General features: G+C 32.8%; 1 long non-coding RNA gene across 1 annotated transcript in view; it reads left to right on the forward strand.

Annotated features, from left to right (window-relative positions):
- The first annotated feature begins 4,522 nt into the window (after positions 1-4,522).
- LOC144838616 (uncharacterized) overlaps positions 4,523-11,453 on the forward strand; it is a 311,214-nt gene continuing 304,283 nt past the window's right edge. Inside the window, exon 1 of the long non-coding RNA XR_013611669.1 lies at positions 4,523-4,672. This is a non-coding gene — a long non-coding RNA (uncharacterized LOC144838616). The remainder of the gene's footprint in view (positions 4,673-11,453) is intronic.

Below are 11,453 nucleotides of genomic sequence, written 5' to 3' on the forward strand. Positions count from 1 at the left end.
TAATAAAACGGCTATGTCGACTTTATATGATTTTACGCTCTAGCGAACACGGGATGTCCGTCGTCCTCCCCTAACCGTCCTGTTTCGTAAAGTCCCTACTGCTTGATAATGATGACCGAACATCGACTGACTACCACCAAACCCAACAACCGACAACAACTGGCTGACAACAAATTTCTTAAACTAACTTAGACCAACTGACCACTGACTTACAGTACAGTACTTTCATTTAAATTGACTGACTGCAACTACGTGCTCTACTATACGGCCTGACCGACTGACTGATTGACCAAAAGATTAATTCAAACATTTATGATTTTCACTATCAATATTGATCGAATTGTAAAAAATAAATATGTATAATATATAAATGTTAGACACTATCAAATGGATAATTAATTTGTATTATGATTTTATTTAAGAAGCAGTGTGTGTGTGATATTTAAAATTTAGACGTAATGTTAAATTGTTTTACAGTACATGCATACTGTATAATAAACGCTTAGTTTTGGGCTTCCTAATGAAATCAGATAATTTAAGTTGGAAATACGTTTTACAGTAATTTATTATGTTGATTGTAAATAATAATAATAATATATTATTTCAATTGTTTATTTAATATTGCTAAATATATTCAATGTTTAATATTTCTTAATTTATTTAAGTATGTCAAAGGTCACTTATTTAAGTTTAGTTTCCTTAAATCTAGAGCCGTTTTCTCAACTTGGTTGCTACTTGCACACACCATTGTCACAGAAGCGGTATTTAGTAAAATTTGTTTTGTAGATTTTCTGATGATTCTGTGTAGGCCTGTATTATGTCAACTTTGGCTTACATTTTCGTCACAAATTTGTTTAACGCGTTACAGGTTAACGCGTTACAGGTTTTGTAGTTTTTTGTAAGCATTCACTGCGTTTATATTATTCCTAAAAAGAAACCAAACAAACAATAAAATATGTCATGTTCGCATCATTACAAGAAACAAATATGTCTACAGATATTTAGGTTCCTTTTAAATTGCTATTTTGTGTATTTTTATTTGGCAAGATGAGTAAGAATTGTATTGATGGATTTATTTGATTGTGAACATTAAAATAGTTGAAACGCGTTCATTGTCAACGCATTGTACAACCAGCCCGACAGTCAAACAGACAAATCTGTCCATAGTAACAATATCGCGTTAAAAGCCTTGTGCATTCAGTCAATGTGATGAGTTTAATCTGTCATCAATGTGAAAGAATAATATATACACAGCCTTACCTAAATGAAGGCAGATGTAGACGTAGAGGATGAAAATAAACAAACCTGAATGCGTCGTTTCTTGAAAGACAGTAGACAATCACAAGTATGGAACGCTGTTTTATACTGTAATCATAATGTAACATGCGCAGAATCACATAGTGTGTGGTCTGCGCATTGACACAACTGGTTACTATCATGTAACATGCGAAGAATCACATAATGTTGTCTGCGCATGTTACCTAAATACATATTTTAAATAGTGAAGTGAATACTTTGTCCAATTTTCGAAAAATGGGCAAATTTCGACCCTTTTATTTTTTGACATAACTAGTTACTATGGCTCTATAAGATGATGATATAACACAATATATGCGCATATATTGCAATATTGTCGCATAATTATTGAATTTAAAAAAGTTGATATTTTGGCCATTTTTCGAAAAATCCCTATACTATAGCACAGGGAAATGTTCGAAAAATGGGCAAATTTCGACCCTTTTATTTTTAGACATAACTAGTTACTATGGCTCTATAAGATGATAATAACACATTATATGCGTATATTTGGCAATATTATCGCATAATTATTGAATTTAAAAAAGTGAATATTTTGGCCATTTTTCGAAAAAAATCCCTGTACTATAGCACAGCGAGATTTTCGAAAAATGAGCAAATTTCGTCCCTTTTATTTTTTGATATAACTAGTTACTATGGCTCTATAATATGATAACACAATATATGCGCACATATGGCAATATTATCGCATAATTATTGAATTTAAAAAAAGTGAATATTTTGGACATTTTACGAAAAAATCTCTGTAATTAATAGTACAAGGACATTTTCGAAAAATGAGCAAATTTCGACTCTTTTATTTTTTGATATAACTAGTTACTCTGGCTCTATAATATGATAACACAATATAATGCGTTTATATTGCAATATTATCGCATAATTATTGAATTTAAAAAAGTGAATATTTTGACCATTTTTCGAAAAAATCTCTGTACTATAGTACAGGGAAATTTTCGAAAAATGGGCAATTTTCGACCCTTTTATTTTTAGACATAACTAGTTTCTATGACTCTACAGGATGATAATAACACATTATATGCGTATATTTGGCAATATTATCGCATAATTATTGAATTTAAAAAAGTTGATATTTTGGCCATTTTTCGAACAAAAATCCCTGCTCTATAGTACAGCGAATTTTTCGAAAAATTTGCCAATTTTGACACTTTTTATTTTTTGACATAACTAGTTACTATGGCTCTATAAGATGATGATAGCAAAATATATGCACACATATGGCAATATTATCGCATAATTATTGAATTTAAAAAAGTGAATATTTTGGCAATTTTTCCAAAAAAATACAATTTTTTTTAAAGTGAATATTTTGACAATTTTTCGAAAAAAAATGGACAAATTTTATTGTTTGACATAACTAGTTACTATTGCTCATAAGATAATGATAACAAAATATATGCGCATGTATGGCAATATTATCGCATAATTATTAAATTTAAAAAAATGGATATTTCGACCCATATTTTTATTTGTTTAAGTGTAATAAATATGCGATAATATTGTTATATATACGCATATATTGTGTTATCATCATCTTATACTGCCATAGTAACTAGTATGTCAAAATATATAGATATTTTGGTCATTTTTTCGAGAAAAAATACATAGTACATGGAAATTTACGGAAAATGGCCAAATAACTGTTACTAATGAGACATGCGCAGATTAACATAAAATCGCGATGATGAATTGCAGAGACGATGAAGAAGATGATATGGTGATATATAATACGGCATTATCATCTTTGAAAGTATTACAGCATGCATACGGCTTCCATAACAATATTCTTGAGTGTTGTTGAACCACGAACCAGCCACTCAATTGTTTCTCAGTAGCATACACTTCAACGCATCCAGTTTAGAACTGTTTGGTGCGGTATTAAAAAACAACAAACTCACAACAAAAACGAATATTTCATATGAAAGAATTGATTTTCAATCATACATAGTAACTCAGTTTGCGTTGAAACAATATAAAGCGCAATTTAAAATCAAATCTATGTGAAGCAATATTAATAATATATTAATAACATTACGCATAAATCTAACTTAAAATGTATAGGTCCTATTATATGACATAACCGTATAAATTTTAAGTTTAAATTAGTATTACTAGATTACTAATTACTACTAGATTACTAATTATAATTATATTATTAATTAGTATTACTAGATGGTACTCTCGTTTCGATCACGTAGGCGTACCATCTAGGTCGTGCCCACAGCTGGACGTTCTCGAATACACAGTAATTTCAGCGTAAAAAAACTGGTGATTTCAATGTACGTACCGCGGGACTATGATACATTGTCGTTTACAGAAACGAATACATAGACACGATGATTTATGTAGTCAACTAAAATTAGCACCCTGTTAATTACTTCCGAGAGAGAAAGTTGTCATAAAATGAGTCCACATTTTTGATTTGGACTCATTTAAACAAACCCAATTTGTGTTTTGTATGTAACATTAAGGTTGACAGAAGCTACAAAGAGGAACAATTTTTAAATATATTCTTTATCCACTCAGCAACGAAATATTTGTTTCATGTTTTATAGGCCTATAAACAATATACCACTAAATACAGTAAAACATTTGCGATTTAATACTTTGTTAAAACTGTCACTGTCATAGTCGATTGAAATAGACGATACACCACTACGACGTTTATATTTTTTGTAATTATTAATTAATACAAACGTTGAGAAGCAACTGTCAGTAATATAGTTTATTTGTATATCATGTGTTTATAATCTAACAATAGGGCCTCCCACACTCACAGTAATACAGTTTATTTGTATATATGTTTATATTAACACTCACAGTAAGAAATTTGCGATTCAAATGGCGACCAAAAGTGGTTAATATGTATTTACAGTATTGTATATTATTGCAATACTATATCTTAAGGTTTTTAGTTTATTCTCTAAGGGCACATAAATTTACCTACTTGTGTTAAACCATGGAGGTATACCTCCATGGTTTAACACAAGTAGGTAACAATTATTAAATTAAAAACAATTATAGTAGGAGGAGATAGGAAAATGAGAAGCATCCTCGTATTATTGTGTGCGGGTATTTTTCAAGAGACATCCATTAGACAGTGTATACCACGATCGGAAAACACCTCTAGTTGGGGCAAATCGTTGAACCTACATTCGTTTTAATTGTCAATAACTAATTATCGAACTCTATTTAATTAGTAAACAGGGTTACATCAGGTGGTTAAAATCAGTACCGAAAGTACGAACCAACTTTATATACCATCAAGTAAACATTCTAGAAATAACGCACGATTTACCGAATTTTTCCCTTACGTAAATTTATATATAGATTAGTTGTCCCCGTACCTTGTCTCAGCAGGCCCGATTCAAGATCCAGTCCGACTCCCTTAAGCAAAGATGCATGACGTAAGAGAAAAGCTTTCCAGATTATGCGATAGATTAATTTAAGAACATGAACTAATATTACTATATTGAAAGAATCTCGACCCTTTGCCAGCTGCCAGTGTGGGGTGCCTGCCTTATAATTACATTACGGAATCATTCTTCTATCATATTTATCTCTAAGTGCAGAGGTGTTGTTCGCTGGCCCACTCGGTCCCTTGATTTATGTCAGGCATCCAAGAGATGGGTTAAATGCGGTGTTAATAGCCTGGAAGATAGAATAACAATCGTCAAAACAGTACAATCATCGTCACGCAGCTGTCTACGACAACTGCTAGTATAATTGTTTATGTTACCACTGTTTAGTTTAGTTAACTTATTAAATATGTTGGAAGTGTTATATTGTATTTTGATGTGGGTTGGAATAATCCATACGCCTAATCCGTAAGCGCAACGCAAGTAATTTGACAAATCACAAGTGATGGATTATTCGAACTGTCGCTTGTCATTGGTCACCTCGATTTTGCGCTTACGTAGGCCTACTTGCGTTGCGCCCTAGTGCGAACAAAACACCGCGATCAATCGACCAATCACAACGCGACGGATCACCCGAATCACCATAGCTTGTGATTGGTCAACACGATTTTTCGCGTACGTACTTGCGTTGCGTCAAACAAAGTTTAAAAAGTGACGTGTGCTTACAAAAGCCATCAATGATTTTTAACGCACACGAACGATATATCGCCTCTGTTGATGAATTGGTACATATTGAACTAATACTAATTTTGCATTTAAATGAAAGGCTAGATTAGAAAACATTAATTAATTAAACTGTACGGTATATATAAATAATTACAAAAATGATATTGTGAATTTTGTCAAGGTGGAATACAGTTTTATGCGTTGTGATTAATACTGTTATTTCACACAGTCTACCCAAGTACGTTTAATTATAAAAATCACATTGATTACCGTACACGTTGATTACCGTTGGTGTAGCATCGGCAATTCCATAATGTATTAAAATCACAGAATGAATTTGTTGAATATTATATTGACTATCATGTTATTTTATTCTCAAAATACCCAAGTAAATTAATTGATAATATTGACACTGTAACATGAGGATGTAAATCCAGTTCTTGGGATTTAGAAAATAATCTCAATTGGTATTGACATGTTGTTGCGTATTTGTACGTTTCCCGCCAAATCAAATTAAATAATTTCGATGTTAATTGTTTTGCTGTAACATCAACGTATATACGTTTCCATTTGAGATCATGAGATCAAGAATATTAGAAAAACAAGAAAACATAACAATACATTCTCGGCAGTATTAGTTAAATCTTATACATATCAGTGGTTTATAAAGGGCGCGTATGACGTAACTTATACGCGCTCACCTAGTCATATGACGTCATTGCGCATGGTAGAGCGGTCACTGCGATAGTCAAAAGAAGAATATCGGCATCCTGCAAAGAGGAATGTAGTTTTGTCGGTAGCTTGACGGCGGTTGAGATCAATGACTTCTTCTAGTGCCGTTGCTAGCCATAGAATCAAGGTTAGCATCTAATCTAGCATTTTTAGTCTTAATTATTATTTTGATACGATTTTCGTACTAAAGCACTCATAATGTGTATATTAATGTATAATGATTGGCTGATACTACAATTTGCATAAAACGTTCTTATTTTTGGTGATTTTGAATTTTTTTTAATTGAGCTTTTGTCGAAAAATGGCAAAGTTCGATTCTTCAATAAATTGATACATCGTGGTTCTATAACGCAAGCACGCCTATACAGTATATAGAAATATTTTGGAGTAAAATAATTAAAAAAAAATCGATTTTATGTTGTTTAGTTTAGGTGTACGGTTCTTGATGTAGAAATGCACACTCTTTATTGACAGATAGTAGACACTACTCGACACAAGATTTACCAGTTTAATATTGTGTTTTATTAGTATTAAATCATTGCATGTATTTAGTAAACTTTATTTTTCTATTCATATATTTCCCTGGGGATCATTCGAACAAACATGTTGATATCCGTTTTAATTCAGTAGAAATATACCCCCATCATAACACATCGTGCTTGTCTCTCAGACAACGATAAGTTGGCGTTAGACATTAATTTTGATTTGCAAATGTTTTTCTAGTAGACAGTAAAGTGGGTAGAATTAACTATCCTTAAAGGCAAGTCGCATCGTGATACAAAGGTGACTGCACGAATATTATGCCAACTCTTTCTTATCAATCAATTTTAATTCGTTACCTATGACAAATGGAAATTCTATAACATACAAAAGGCTTAGAAGTAAGTCCATATGCGCTAAGGAACGCTTTGAACTATACTATACACCCAAGACAGAGTGTATAACCAAATTGAATAACAATCACTATTATCATTTTGTTTTCTCAATGATATTAAACTATGTTGATGTTGAAAACAACACGAGAGGGTAATGTACGACGAGACGTTTTATAGAATTAGAATCATGTGATGACATTAATTGATAAATGTAAATTGGCAGTTCGGTATAAAAGTTCGGTATAAATGATTACTATATCATTATACATGTAAAATATAAAGACTTTTCTAAAGCTCTGTCTACACTATCAAATTGTATGTGACAAAAAAATGTGATATGCTCATATATGGACACGATGACATCATATCACTACCATATTTGAGCATATCAATATCATATTTTGCCACATCAAATTTTGTTGTAAAACTAGTTTGATAGTACAGTGTAGACAGAGCTTTACGCGGGTCACGCAGCGCGCGTAAAGCTTGGTTACCACTAGGACGCAATGCAAGGACGTAAACGCAACGCAAGCGTGTTGACCAATGACAAGCGACAGTTCGAATAATCCATCGCTTGTTATTGGTCAACTCACTTACGTTGCGTTACGTCCTGGTGTTGCGTCTCTAGTGGGAACCAAGCTATACAAACGATTGTACGTACATTATACCGCGTTAAACCGTCGTCGCAAACGAATCGAGGAGCGCTCCGGCCGATTGCGTCGGTGACAGATCGATTAGAGAGGGGAAAGGCATGCTAACAATACTCATCTCACATAGTACGTGACGTCTTTCTAAAATTCACTCAATCAGAACCAATCAAGATGAATACTTTAATCAATAGTCATGTCTCTAATGCATACACTCACTTGTCCTTGAATGAAAGTTAAAAATATTATGTTTTTCCTTTAAAATCATGTTGATATTGAATATGCGATTCATTGCCATATCATATCACCTTTTACTTTATAAACACTTTTGTTTGGAATAGAAAATGGAAAAAGCACGGAATATTTGAAAACTAATAACATCGTTTGGTGTGTTTTTACGCATTGAAACAAAGAAGAAATAAATGGTTATCGTAATCCGAACATTAATTAAACCAGGAAAGTATTTTTAAAGATCAACAAAAATTAATAAATATTTACAAATTGACATTTCTTATGATTAAAAGCAAGGCCATATACATGGCTGCAGTCGCGTGCTCAAATTTGAATTAGTGTTTACCGACCGACCGACCGACCAACATAGTGAGCTGTAGATTCGCAAATAGTGAGAAAGGAATGCTGTAGGACCTGTGACGAATTTGACAAGTGAACGTCCTGAGGTCACGTGTTGGAAGCCTATTATTGCCCCATCCCGGTAATGTCTAGCCTAATGCTCCCCACCCTCTGAGTTTCTAAATTCGCAATTTGGAGCAATATCACAATAATAACAATTTTGTGATTAAACAAGTCAAACTTAACATTTAAAATAGCTATAAAACATGCCAAATGAACATAAATTTCGTCACAAACTCACCCACATGACCACCTGTATTTATTGTTACGCAAAACAGCATGACCACAGAACGCAGCGCCCTCCATCTCGAAAATCTCTACGTTAAGCTTGGTTCCCACTAGGACGCGACGCAAGGACGTAACGTAACGTAAAGTGATTTGGCCAATCTCAAGCGATGGATTATTCGAACAGTCGCGTGTGATTGGTCAACTCGCTTGCATTGCGTCCACGTCCTTGCGTTACGTCCTAGTGGGAACCAATCTTTATATAGGTTGTCATCAAAACGTAACGTCCAGTTTAAGATTCTTTTATATTCTCGTAGGTCTACTGGTTTTGTGGCAATTACAACAATTACGAAATAAAAATATCGCCAAAAAAAAAAGGCAATTTCAATCTTGGTCGAAAAGAGATGTATAAAGCGTTATCGAATCGATATGATTAATGTGCCATCATAATGAACCCTCAATAGATAATACACTTTTACCCAAGGGCATCATAGGTACACTTTACTCGGTCACCCGAAGTGCCATTAACAATAATCGAATATAGCAAATATTCCAAAATAACTACACATCGTCAGAGATAATTTACTTGTTTATTATTTCTTGTATTGACAAAATATTTTACATGATTTATGATGTAACAAATTCAGAATTCTACCCGAATCTACTGTATACACTAAAAGTTTAACCATGTTTATTTAATTATTTCTTTACGATTATTTTGCACCGATTTATGAAGCCGAAATGACCACATACAACTTAATTACATATCTCTATATATTTGTACAAAATGCGAGGTAAATAAACTAATATACGATATTATGAATCCCGAGTATAAAATCTTGTAAAAACATTTGATCTACTGTAATACTGTACAATATTTGGATACTTACTATACAAAGGGTTTACAGTTTTATAAGGGCATACTGTACGTACGTACAATACAATATTTAAAAAAATAACTAATTTTATTGGTATTCTTACTATTGAAGTACTGTAACAAAAAGATATGTTGGTTCTTACTAGGCTTGGTTTCCACTATGGCGACGCAACTAAGTGATTTGACCAATAACAAGAGACGGATTATTCGAATTGCCGCTTTTCATTGGTCAACTCGCTTGCGTTACGTCTCTATTGTAAACCACACAACATAAAATATGAGCACATCACATTTTTTGTGACATAAAGTTTGATAGTGTAGACAGAGCTTTAACAAAGTCGTTGCGTTCAATTAATCAGCTATTAGAGAGTTGTTCATTAGACAACTCCCTGGTCCAATTGCGAGAAAGTAGCTCCACACACTGAGCCCTGATTCGAAGAAAACTCCGGGCTGTATTGTTCAATCACACGAGTACGAAATTAATCAGTAATGAGTTCGTGTGAACTTTTTTCAAAATTGTTTATCCGGCTACCGGATCGGAATCAGTGTGAATGCAGCCTTCACAAACGGCTAATTGGCAAAATAATTACGTAACACAGACGGTGTTACTATGCAACATTGCATTATGTTTCAACATTTTTATGATACATATTAATTATAATTCGAATTTATTTATCAATATAAAATATCATATTAGTTTAATTTTACATATAAATACAGTATAATGCTGTCTACAGTAAATTAACCCTGTCTTGTTATTAAGATGGATAAACATCTTTTCACATTATCATACAATAGTATCAAGTAATACTGTAAATACAAGAACTATACACTATTATTGTAACTCACTTAGCGGATAATAGGTTAGCATACTACAGTAATGCTGTACATATCAGGGCAGAGAGAAATAAGGAAGAAACGATAAAAGCATTCCACATGTATAAATGCAAATTAAAATAACATACGCTATATATTTGACCAATCAGTACAAAGCGATGGATCATCCAAACTGTCACTTGTGATTGGTCAACTCGCTTGCGCTGCGTCCAAGTGGGATCGAAACCTTATTCCGGGCAACATCTAAAACTATTCCATAAATGTGTTCTCAAACCATTATGTTAAAAATAAATTTACAATCAACATGCATTTTCACAATTAGCCTAATATTTTATATCATCTATATATAAATTATGGTTAATTCTGACATAGGCGAGCACAATGAAAAAACTTCGGTACAAATCTCCACCTTATCTATCTTAGATGTACCGCGAAACGTAGATTTTATAACATTAGTGTTCAGTTCGACGCTATTATTCCATATTTCTATCTTAGGAAGATATTATAAAGAGTTTTTTAACAAAATTTATGATTTCAACAGTAGATTTTCAACTCAATTTCAATTCTTCGCGGTCAAACTAATTTCCGGGTTCACCTTGCACCATTAGTCATAGCCATTTCAGTTTTTTGTTTATTTTAGGAACGGACCGCGCGTGTGTGAAGGTACAGTAGTTAAAAAATAAAAATTATACTGCAAATTAATAAAGATCAAATTAAATATATGCCATAAAAATCGGAATATATTATGGGAAATAGTATCATAAAATTACATAGGGATATTTGATGATAAGACATTTTGTTTAAAATCGAGTGAAATCCCGATAGCTGAGTTTTATTGAGTAAGCTGGCAGGAATAACTGTATGCTATCTGTGTCCCGTTAGGACCAAGATGTCTGCCCATGTTGCAAGCCGTAATGTCTTCTTTCTTGGGCCCACTCTGTCACGGCAGTTAGTTTCAAAAGATGTTTAAATTAAATAATGTATTAATAATTATTAGGATGGTATTTATTTGAATAAACGCCTCTCCAATAAAACATCCAATTGAATAATAACCCCCCCCCCCCCCCAACCCAACTATCTAATAAACGTCCATCCACATTTATAATAACACAATTATACTATTTGTAGTAGAATTCATCGCACTGTTATCTACAATTTACCAAGCATTTGTTATTCTTTTTTACCACTTTTCATATCTATTAGATAGAGG

The sequence above is a fragment of the Antedon bifida genome, chromosome 3 (genome assembly GCF_963402885.1).
Source record: "Antedon bifida chromosome 3, ecAntBifi1.1, whole genome shotgun sequence".
NCBI lineage: Eukaryota > Metazoa > Echinodermata > Crinoidea > Comatulida > Antedonidae > Antedon > Antedon bifida.